The following is a 12,607-nucleotide window of genomic DNA, read 5'->3' on the forward strand; positions in this document are numbered from 1 at the left end:
TACGCCTTACACAAAAAGCAGGACACTCACACAAGAGGTGTTTAATTGATTCCTTTTCCTCCACGTCATGACAGCTTATACAATAGTCATTATACTTCGCACCTATAGTTTTTGCAAATTCGCCTATCAGGCAGCGACCCGTTATAGCAGATATTAGAAGTGCTATCTGACGCCTTGAGAACACTAGCATATCTAGTGTGCGGTTTAAGTTTAAATGGGGCCATATTTGCTTGGTGTCGTTACAACCCTTGCAATTTTCCCATCGAATATTGGCCATCATAACAGCCTTCTCACGCAGTAAGAGCTTGCAGGTGGCCAGAGGCATACCAACAGATTCTAGTTCCCCTGGAATATGTAAGGTAGTTCCTAGCCTTGCTAACACATCTGCTTCACAGTTCCCCGGTATGTTCCTATGACCAGGCACCCATATTAGGTGAATATTGTACTGCTCAGCCATCTCGTTGAGAGATTTGCGGCAGTCTATGGCCGTTTTTGAGTTAAGGAACACAGAGTCCAAGGATTTTATTGCAGGTTGACTGTCTGAGTATATATTAATGCCAATATTTGTTGGAACATTACTTCTCAGACAATTCACCACCTCTCTTATTGCCAATATTTCAGCCTGAAAAACACTACAGTGATTAGGTAATCTTTTCGCTATTCGAATTTCCAGATCTTTAGAATATACTCCGAACCCCACTTGTCCATTCAATTTGGAGCCATCAGTATAGAAATCTATATATCTTTTATTCCCCGGGGTCTGTGTACACCACGCCTCACTGTTGGGAATTAGAGTTTCAAACTTTTTGTCGAAAAGTGGTTTTGCCAGGGTGTAATCCACTACGTTAGGCACATCTGCCATTACTTTGAGGACCGAACTATGACCGTACATTTTTTCCGACCACAGCGATAGCTCGCGCAACCGCACAGCCGTTGTTGCAGCTGACTGTTTGGCCAAAATGTCTAAAGGCAATAGATGTAGCATGACATTAAGGGAGTCTGAATACATAAGAAAAGTCACATCTCATTAAATGTACATGAAAAAAAAAATTATTTTGTAAACTAGTATTTTCAATCTCTTTTTGCGATATATTTATTTAAATAATTTTAATTTAATTTAACAAATGTTGACAACATTTTCTATAGAAATAAAATTTTCTGGAGAATTAACATTTTGACAAAATTTTCTATAGAAATAAAATTTGGCAAAAAATTTCTATAGAAATAAAATTTTGACAAAATTTGTTATAAAAATAAAATTTTGACAAAGTTTTCTATAGAAATAAAATTTTGACAACAACTTTGAAAAAAAATTTCTATAGAAATAAAATTTTCTGAAGAATTAACATTTTGACAAAATTTTCTATAGAAATAAAATTTGGCAAAAAATTTCTATAGAAATAAAATTTTGACAAAATTTATTATAAAAATAAAATTTTGACAAAGTTTTCTATAGAAATAAAGTTTTGACAAAATATTCCATAAAAATAAAATTTTGACAAAATGTTCTATAAAACTAAAATTTTTACAAAATTTTCTATAAAAATGAAATATTGACAAAATTTTCTACAGAAATAAAATTTTTACGAAATTTTCTATAGAAATAAAATTTGGCAAAAAATTCTATAGAAATAAAGACAAATTTTTCGGAAGGAATAAAATTTTGACAAAATTTGTTATAGAAATAAAATTTTGACCAAATTTTCTATAGAAAAGAAAGTTTTGACAAAATTTTCTATAGAAATAAAATTTTGGGAAAACATTCCATAGAAATAAAATTATAAATGTAAGTAAAATTTTGACGAATTTTTTTTTTAGAAATAAAATTTTGACGAAATTTTCTATAGAAATAAAATTTTGATAAAATTTTCTATAGAAATAAAATTTTGGGAAAACATTCCATAGAAATAAAATTATAAATATAAGTAAAATTTTGACGAATTTTTTTTAGAAATAAAATTTTCTATAGAAATAAAATTTTGACAAAATTTTCTATAAAATAAGATTTTGACTAAATTTTCTCTTGTTGGTTGGTTAAAAAATTTAAAACTTCGACACATTATAATTGAAGGGGTATGTATTTATGCACGCAAATAATCAGTATTAGGAGTGATAAAAAACAATGAATAAACTTCTAAAATAAAATAATAAAACATTTCAACATTTTTTTTATATACTCATATGCAGCCCACATATATCCCGATACCCAGATTTGACATGCGGAATCTCTGGTAAGATCAAATTTCATCCGATTCGATTGAAATTAGGTACTTGATGTTTATATAGTCCCTCTAAAAATTGTGCAAAAATGGGTCCAAATTGGCCCGTACTCATATATAGCCCCATATAAAGCGATCCCCAGGTTTAGTGAACATGGAATAAATTTAAATAATGTTAGTACTAAATGTCCTTTCAATACAATTATGTTACTGCAAAATTTAAAGAATGTATAAAAAAGAATTTTAATATAATGTTCCAATAAAAGAGCTTCCAAAATACGGAATGCGGCAATCAGAAGAAGGAGGGGAGGCAGGAAACATGAAAAATAACAATAACAATCACCACACAAAAAATAATAACGGCGACAAAAAATCATATAAATGTATATATTTGAGTTTTCTTAGTCTCACACTAACACGCACACATACTCTATTCTAATTGTCAAGTATTTTTCTAGGCATTAAAGGAAACGGAAACAGTTGAGCACCTTTATAATAAAGCTACAGGAACACGTACGAAACAATTTCACGTACCCATAGAAAACGTGGCTGGGATTTGTGTTCGTGAACAATAATGAGAAACCCAAGACATACAACAAAAACAGAAATTGCCACTGTATCGAAAAAATAGGAAATGGAGAATGTTAGCTCTTTTTTTCTCGATTTTTTTATATCCTTCCTTACCACATCGATGTTTGACATAAACCCTTTGATGTTGTTGTCGTTGTTGAAAAAGGTGTTAAAAACGTAGAGAGACACGAAATACAACTACAAATTTTTACATGTAAAACAAATTAGAAATGCCGCCAAAACACTCTGCAGAATAAAACGCTTCAACCAAGGGAACGAAGGGTACGTAAAAGGTAGATGATTGAAATGGGTTAATTACTTGAAATGGTGCGAAAGAGTTTACCCTAATTACTGGCATAGCATCAGGCGACAAAAAGGTCTTAATATGCAGGCATTAAACTTAAACGTTTTTCCTTTGGATAATTATCATTTTTTGACTTGGATTATCATAGAATAAGAAAGTTTAATGGACTTTTGGTTAATGTTTTTACCATGAAAATCTATGATAACGTTTAATAAGTTTCGCTAAAAAAAGAGATATGAAGGGAATTAAAAAACCAAAAGAAAGAATGAAATAGAAAAAGTATATACGGCCGTAAGTTCGGCCAGGCCGAATCTTATGTACCCTCCACTATGGATTGCGTAGAAACTTCTACTAAAGACGGTCATCCACAATTAAATTACTTGGGTTTCGGTCGATGGCAAGGCATCTTAAAATTTCTTAAAACTTTCTTCATAACAAAAGAAAGGTCGATTCTATACGTATATATTCAATTCTTGACCAGCATATATAGGGAAGAAATAATTACGAACCGATATGAACTTTTGTGCGGTAATTATAGAGCCAGAATTGATATATAGGGGTCGCTTTGTATGGAGGCTATATACAATTATGAACACGAATCTACCAAAAATGACAGATTTTTTACTGTGTGGTAGATTGGAAGAATTCTTGATGTTGTGGAAGATTTTGCAAAATATTCCTCTCCAACTATGAAATGCTTCCTAAATTTTCTACAGAAATAAAATTCTGACAAACTTTTCTATACAAATAAAATTTTGACAAAATTTTCTTTAGAAATAAATTTTTGACAAAATTTTGTATAGAAATTATATTTTGACAAAATTTCCTAAAGACATAAAATGTTGACAAAATTTTCTATAGAAATAAAATTTTGACAACATTTTCTATAGAAATATAAAATGTTCACAAAATTTTCTATGGCAATAAAATTGTGGTAGGTTAGGTTAGGTTAGGTTAGGTGGCAGCCCGATGTATCAGGCTCACTTAGACTATTCAGTCCATTGTGATACCACATTGGTGAACTTCTCTCTTATCACTGAGTGCTGCCCGATTCCATGTTAAGCTCAATGACAAGGGACCTCCTTTTTATAGCCGATTCCGAACGGCGTTCCACATTGCAGTGAAACCACTTAGAGAAGCTTTGAAACCCTCAGAAATGTTACCAGCATTACTGAGGTGGGATAATGCACTGCTGGAAAACTTTTTGGTGTTCGGTAGAAGCAGGAATCGAACCCACAACCTTGTGTATGCAAGGCGGGCAAGCTAACCATTGCACCACGGTGGCAGATTATTTTTTTGCTCGAGTGGCAATCGTGATTTTTCTGTGATTGGGGATCGGTTTATTTGGGGGCTATATATAATTATGGACCGATGTGGACCAATTTTTGCTCGGTTGTTAGAGATTACATACCAACACCATGTTCCAAATTTCAGCCAGATCGGATTAAATTTGCTTCTCTTAGAGGCTCCGCAAGCCAAATATGGGGGTCCGTTTATTTGGGGGCTATACGTAAAAGTGGACCGATATAGCCAATTTGCCACGACCACGTTCCACATTTGAACCGGATCGGTTGAAATTTGCCACTTAGTGGCTCCGTAACCCAAATCTGGGGATCGGTTTATATGGGGGCTATATATAATTATGAACCGATGTGGACCAATTTTTGCATGGATGTTAGAGACCATATACTAACACCACGTTCCACATTTTAACCGGATCGGATGAACTTTGCTCCTCCAAGAGGCTCCGGAGGTCAAATCTGGAGAAGGTTTATATGGGGGCTATATATAATTATGGACCGATATAGTCCAATTCTGGCACGGTTGTTAGAGACTATATATTAACTCCATGTTCCAAATTTCAACCGGATCGGATGAAATTTGCTTCTCTTAGTGGCTCGCAAGCCAAATCTGGGGATCGGTTTATATGGTGGCTATATATAATTATGAACCGATGTGGACCAATTTTTGCATGGATGTTAGAGACCATATACTAACAGCACGTTCCACATTTTAACCGGATCGGATGAACTTTGCTACTCCAAGAGGCTTCGGAGAAGGTTTATGGACCGATATGGACCAATTCTTGCACGGTTGTTAGAGATCATATACTAACACCATGTTCCAAATTTCAACCGGATCGGATTAGAGGCTCCGCAAGCCAAATCTGGGGATCGGTTTATTTGGGGGCTATATAATTATGGACTGATGTGGACCAATTTTAGCATGGTTGTTAGATACTATATATCAACACCATGTACCAAATTTCAGCCAGATCGGATTAAATTTGCTTCTCTTGGAGGCTCTGCAAGCCAAATCTGGGGATCGGTTTATATGGGGGCTATATATAATTATGGACCGATGTGTACCAATTTTTGCATGGTTATTAGAGACCATATACCAACACCATGTACCGAATTTCAGCCAGATCGGATTAAATTTGCTTCTCTTAGCGGCTCCGCAAGCCAAATCTGGGGGTCCGTTTATTTGGGGGCTATACGTAAAAGTGGACCGATATAGCCAATTTTCAATACCATCCGACCTACATCAATAACAACTACTTGTGCCAAGTTTCAAGTCGATAGCTTGTTTCGTTCGGAAGTTGGCGTGATTTCAACAGACGGACGGACGGTCATGCTCAAATCGACTCAGAATTTCACCACGACCCAGAATATATATACTTTATAGGTTCATAGAGCAATATTTCGATGTGTTACAAATGGAATGACAAAGTTTTTATACTCCCTATGGTGGAGGGTATACAAATTATATAAAACGGCTTATGATTTTTTTAAATAAGTACCATAACTCGTATAATATTTACTTACGTGTTTTCGGGCAAATTAACTTAATCTTGAATGTCACTAAATGCCAATAACTTCCATTTTCAGAGGATCCTGATCCTAAGCTGACGTAATCTGAAACGAGAAAAATATCAATAATGTTAGATATGTGCTTAGTTTATAACAAAGGCAATGGAAAATAGGGAAAGTCTAATGAATTAATGGAATTTTGGAGGTGTTGCAAAGGAATGCTTTTCATCTACACCGAAAAAATTATCATCATAACTTTTCCAATTAAAATATTAATTAAATTTTAAAACAAAAATAGTAAATGAAATATTTATTTGGTTCAACTAATTTTTTTATTACAAAACAAGTAAATAATATAGAAAGTCGGGCGGGACCGACTACATCATACACTAAACCACCCCTACTGAATTAGTAAACATAAGCATTTGAGGGGTATCATTGGTATAGGTTTTGGAGATAAACCGCATTTCCATATTTAAGAAAATTAAGGGGTACATGTTTATGTTAGTTTTATCACAATCTGCACAGAAATGCCTGATATAAGGAGCGATAGTTGATTCTCAATCTACAGAGTTAGTTAGCCACAAATATTGAATACATTATAATGCTTATATAGTTTCTTTAAGGCCACCTCAGTAATGCTGGTGACATTTCTGAGGGTTTCAAAGCTTCTCTAAGTGGTTTCACTGTAATGTGGAACGCCGTTCGGACTCGGCTATAAAAAGGAGGTCCCTTGTCATTGAGCTCAACATGGAATCGGGCAGCACTCAGGGATAAGAGAGAAGTTCACCAATGTGGTATCACAATGGACTGAATAGTCTAAGTGAGCCTGATACATCGGGCTGCCACCTAACCTAACCTAAGGCTACCGAGAATATACAGATCCTGCTTTGTCATTTGGTAATGCAAAATTTCATTCAGAGGATATGGTCCTATAGCCTTGGTGGCCATTTCTTTGATATTGCTTTTCAGTACTAACGAAATATTTTGCCCTTTATTCTGACATAAACATCATAACATTTATATCAAGAAATTTCAGTTTTCATCGAATACCAAAAATAACAAGTATATACGGCCGTAAGTTCGGCCAGGCCGAAGCTTATGTACCCTCCACCATGGATTGCGTAGAAACTTCTTCTAAACACTGCCATTCACAATTGAATTACTTGGGTTGCGGTAACGCATGCCGATCGCAAGGTATCTTAAAACTTCCTAACACCGTCTTTTAAATTGTAAGTAAGTCCATACGTGGTATATATTATATTAATAAAATTTTCTTTAGAAACAAAATTGTAACAAAATTTTCCATAGTTATACATTTTTGACAAAATTTTCCATAGTAATAAAATTTTGACAAAATTTTCCATAGTAATAAAATTTTGACAAAATTTACTATAGAAATAAAGTTTTGACAAAATTTTCTATAGATATGAAATTTTAACAAAATTTACTATAGAAATGAAATTTTAACAAAATTTTCTATAGAAATAAAATTTTGACAAAATTTTCTATAGAATTAAAATTTTGGTAGATTATTTTTGGCTCGAGTGGCAACAATGATTAAGAACCGATATGGACCAATTTTTGTGTGATTGGGGATTGGCTACATAGACCCATATAGACCAATTTTGGTATGATTGTTAGCGGCCACGACCACGTTCCACATTTGATCCGGATCGGTTGAAATTTGCCTCTTAGTGGCTCCGTAAGCCAAATCTGGGGATCGGTTTATATGGGGGCTATATATAATTATGAACCGATGTGGACCAATTTTTGCATGGATGTTAGAGACCATATACTAACACCACGTTCCACATTTTAACCGGATCGCATGAACTTTGCTCCTCCAAGAGGCTCCGGAGGTCTAATCTGGAGAAGGTTTATATGGGGGCTATATATAATTATGGACCGATATGGTCCAATTCTGGTACGGTTGTTAGAGACCATATACTAACACCACGTTCCACATTTGAACCGGATCGGATGAACTTTGCTCCTCCAAGAGGCTCCGGAGGTCAAATCTGGAGAACGCTTTATATGGGGCTATATATAATTATGGACCGATATGGACCAATTCTTGCACGGTTGTTAGAGATCATATACTAACACCATGTTCCAAATTTCAACCGGGTCGGATTAGAGGCTCCGCAAGCCAAATCTTGGGATCGGTTTATATGGGGGCTATATATAATTATGGACTGATGTGGACTAATTTTAGCATGGTTGTTAGATACCATATATCAACACCATGTAGCAAATTTCAGCCGGATCGGATGAAATTTGCTTCTCTTTTAGGCTCCGCAAGCCAAATCTGGGGATCGGTTTATATGGGGGCTATAATTATGGACTGATGTGGACCAATTTGTGCATGGTTGTTAGAGACTATATACCAACACCATATACCAAATTTCAGACGGATCGGATGAAATACGCTTCTCTTAGAGACTCCGCAAGCCAAATCTAAGAGGCTCCGCAAGCCAAATCTAAGGGTCCGTTTATATGGGGGCTATACGTAAAAGTGAACCGATATGGCCCATTTGCAATAGCAAACGACCTACATCAATAACAACTACTTGTGCCAAGTTTCAAGACGATAGCTTGTTTCGTTCGGAAGTTAGCGTGATTTCAACAGACGGACGGACGGACAGGCTTAGATCGACTCAGAAGTTCACCACGACCCTGAATATATATACTTTATGGGGTCTTAGAGCAATATTTTGATGTGTTACAAACGGAATGTCAAAGTTTATATACCCCCCACCCTAGGGTCGAGGGTATAAAAAATAAATAATTTGAAATCTATGATAATAAGCTTATAGCATATGGTTTATTTGTATCAACCTCAAATGTACACACAAAAAATTTTTTTTCTGATTGAATCACGAAATTAATTGATCCAATTAATTTTTAATTGAAATGTCTTCAATCACAGAAATTATAGTATCAATTAAAAAATTAATTGACAGTCAATTAAAAAAATAATTGATCCAATTAAATATTTAATTGATACTATTAATTTGTGTGATTGATTTTTATTTCAATTAAAAAATTTGTTGAATCAATTAAATTTTTAATTGAATATTTTTTAAAACTCAATTAAGATTTTAATTGGAAAAAATTTCGTGAAATTTTTTTCTGTGTATAGCAGAGGTAAAAATTAAAATCTCCTCTGTTGGACTCCATACAATTTTCAAATTAATTTGTTGTTTTATAGAATTTGTGATAATGTCTATATAATCCCGAAAATATTTTGCAAGTCTTTCTCAAGGCTATAGCATATTGATATATTTCCATCACAAACAATAATCCTGCCTTAAAGACATTATGTTTTGTGCTAAGCGAAATTACAAACAAAAACATTTGTATATACATGCAAATGCATTAAAATGATAATTTTAAATTTCCACAGAAACGCCAACTTAAATTCTTAGTTAGCTGACATTTAAAACCATTAACAAAACAAAATATTTCTAATAAAAACATACTTATTTTGATAACGATATTATTATGCTTGTATCAAGTTGCTTCGATTCAAGACTTCAAATATGGAGTTTTTGAGTTTATAGAGGACACAGGGATCCCGCTTTGCTATTTGGTTATACAAAATTTCATGCAAAGGATATGAACCTGTAAGCGTGGTCGCTGTGGCCATTTATTCTATAGTGCTTTTCAGTTATGAAATAAATATCCCGACATTTATATCAACAAATTTCATTTTTCTTCGAATATCAAAAATAATATCTCCTAATAGAAAACACAATTCCAATGTTCCGATATTCGAAATCGCAAGAATTTAGTTTTGTTATAAAGGAAAAAAATGAGATACTATCGAACTTAAAATCAATTTGTATTTGAACTTCTTATCAAAGAGAACTATGTTGCCAAAATTTAAATTTTTATGTTTGCGATTTTGCGATTCGCAAAATAGAAATTTTTCATGTACATTTGATGAGATGTGACTTTTCTTATGTATCTTGATCTGCTGAATTCTAAAAAAAAATCTAACTAGAGATATAATTTGTTTAGTGAAAAAAGAGCGAAAAACTAGAAATAATGGGATATCTCAAAAACTATGGCATAAAATTTTTTTTACAATTTTTCGAATTCATTAGATCAAAATGCATAGGAAACGTCACCTCTCATCAAGTGTACACTTTCAGTGTAAACTAGTGTAATTTGAAAGCTATGATAATAAACTTATAGTGCATATGGTTTATTTGTATCAACCTTAAATGTAGCAGAGGTAAAAATGAAAATCTCCTCTGTTGGGCTCCGTACAAGTTTCAAATTAATTTGTTGCTTTATAAGATTTGTGCTTATGCCTAAATAATCCCGAAAATATTTTGTAAATCTTTCCCAAGGCTATAGCATCTTGATCTCTTTTCATCACAAACAATAATCCTACCTTAAAGTCATTCTGTTTTTTGCTAATCGACATTAAAACAAACAAACAAAAAATATGTACATACAAATGTATTAAAATGATAATTTTAAAATTCCACAGAAAAGCCAACTTTAATTCTTTAATTCTTAGTTGGATGACATTTAAAGCCATTAACAAACAAAAATTTTCTGCATACATTTTCATAACAATAACAATGGAATATTCTATGAAGTTTTGGGCTGCGGATGTTATGAATGAATACAGCCGCAATATTCACTCACATTTAAACAAAAAAATTCAAAAACTGCCTTTACTTTCGTTGTGGTGCGTACAAATGGGACTGAGTATGGGTATTGTGCCTACCGGAAATACCAGTGTAGGTGGATTATTAAAACGTGAGCTTGTATAAATGTGTGGGCAACGTAAATATACCGTAAACACGATAAACATAAACCACATACCACACTCACAGTGACACACACGCACACTACACACATAGGCTGTCGAAAAGTTACACTCGAACATGATAATATCAACGATAACGATGGTAACCAAGAACAACAATGGAGTAACTTAAAAACGTATTTTGTCTCTCTCTCCCTCTCAACGCGCACACACACTCATATCTAAAACACAAATATCACAAAAAAATTAACCCACCCACATAAATATAGCGAGCGTTAGTCCGTAAATCTGTATAAATGGAAACAAACAGCCAGAAAAGAGACTGTCCGAGAATTCAAAGACTTAAAATTGTTACCTGGCGCACATGGTGGAGGATATATGTTATAATCAACATCCGGTTTATGTGAGATTCGAAGCTTAGGCTTGAAAGGTTTATACATTTTTAATTTAAAATTTCAGTCAATAAAAAAAATTGGTTGAAATATAAATAAAATTCATACAGATTTTGCGCAATTGAAGAAAATTTAGAATACACCCTGTATGAAAAATCTCATATGCAGGAAAAGTGGTCACTTTATAAAACTCACGATATAATTTAAGACCATTTAAGGTTACGTTACCATTGCACCTCGTTTTTCAAGCGATGACACTTTTGTGTCACATTTTTGTTATGCCACTAAATTTCATTCTTTTTTATTTTACTACCACTTTTTCGATATGTTGTGCACGGTTTTTTATTAATTACTTTCGAACCCTAATCGTAGTTGTAAAACTTTATACCGTATGTGGGATCTTTATCCTTTCATACCAAAGCGTTTCAAGCGAACATTGTTACTACCTGAAAGTATGCAATGAAAATTGTCTATAGTAAATAAACAGCATTATTCCCCTGTACTGTTGAAGGATTGATTTTCGATGAAATGGAGATAAAATGGTTTTTAGGATAATGTTAATCTTATTACAACACAATTGCAAAAGGAGAATGTCTGGCGAGGCCGACTATATTAAACCCTAAACCACCCTATTGAATTAGTAAACATTAGCATTTGAGGCATATCAGGTTGGGGAAATAAACCGTATTTCCACACCCATAGAAAAAATCATGAACGGCGTGCACGTTTCAAAACTATCCGTTCATGAAAGTGAATCAACACACATGTGGTGTCAAATGGAGTACTGAAACCGTAAACATTCCGTTTTGATATTTTCACAAACGTTTCCGTTTCATTTTTTACCGTCCGTTCTAGATTTTAGAATGTAATTTTTATACCCTCCACCATAGGATGGGGGCTACATTAACTTTGTCATTCCGTTTGTAACACATCAAAATATTGCTCTAAGACCCCATAAAGTATATATTTTCTGGGTCGTGGTGAAATTCTAAGTCGATCTGAGCATGTCCGTCCGTCCGTCCGCCCGTCCGCCCGTCCGCCCGTCCGACTGTTGAAATCACGCTAGCTTCCGAACGAAACAAGCTATCGACTTGAAACTTGGCACAAGTAGTTGTTATTGATGTATGTCGGATGGTATTGCAAATGGGCCATATCTGTCCACTTTTACGTATAGCCCCCATATAAACGGACCCCCAAATTTGGCTTGCGAATCCTCTAAGAGAATCAAATTTCATCCGCTTAGGTTAGGTGGCAGCCCGATGTATCAGGCTCACTTAGACTAGTCAGCCACACATTGGTGAACTTCTCTCTTATCACTGAGTGCTGCCCGATTCCATGTTAAGCTCAATGACAAGGGACCTCCTTTTTAAAGCCGAGTCCGAACGGCGTTCCACATTGCTGTGAAACCACTTAGAGAAGTTTTGAAACCCTCAGAAATGTCACCAGCATTACTGAGGTGGGATAATCCACCGCTGAAAAACTTTTTGGTGTTCTGTCAAAGCATGAATCGAACCCACGAC

General features: G+C 34.3%; 2 protein-coding genes across 7 annotated transcripts in view; one reads left to right on the forward strand and one right to left on the reverse strand.

Annotated features, from left to right (window-relative positions):
• The window catches only part of LOC142226314 (uncharacterized), a 549,856-nt gene that overhangs the window by 90,375 nt on the left and 446,874 nt on the right, over positions 1-12,607 (reverse strand). For all 4 annotated transcript variants that reach the window (XM_075296241.1, XM_075296237.1, XM_075296238.1 and 1 more), the window contains one exon: positions 5,922-6,011. The gene's annotated coding sequence lies outside the window, so the exon portion shown is untranslated. The remainder of the gene's footprint in view (positions 1-5,921; positions 6,012-12,607) is intronic.
• The window catches only part of eys (eyes shut), a 513,219-nt gene that overhangs the window by 46,395 nt on the left and 454,217 nt on the right, over positions 1-12,607 (forward strand). The gene's annotated exons all lie outside the window — the stretch shown is intronic.

This window comes from Haematobia irritans, chromosome 2 (genome assembly GCF_050003625.1).
Source record: "Haematobia irritans isolate KBUSLIRL chromosome 2, ASM5000362v1, whole genome shotgun sequence".
In the NCBI taxonomy this organism is placed as follows: domain Eukaryota; kingdom Metazoa; phylum Arthropoda; class Insecta; order Diptera; family Muscidae; genus Haematobia; species Haematobia irritans.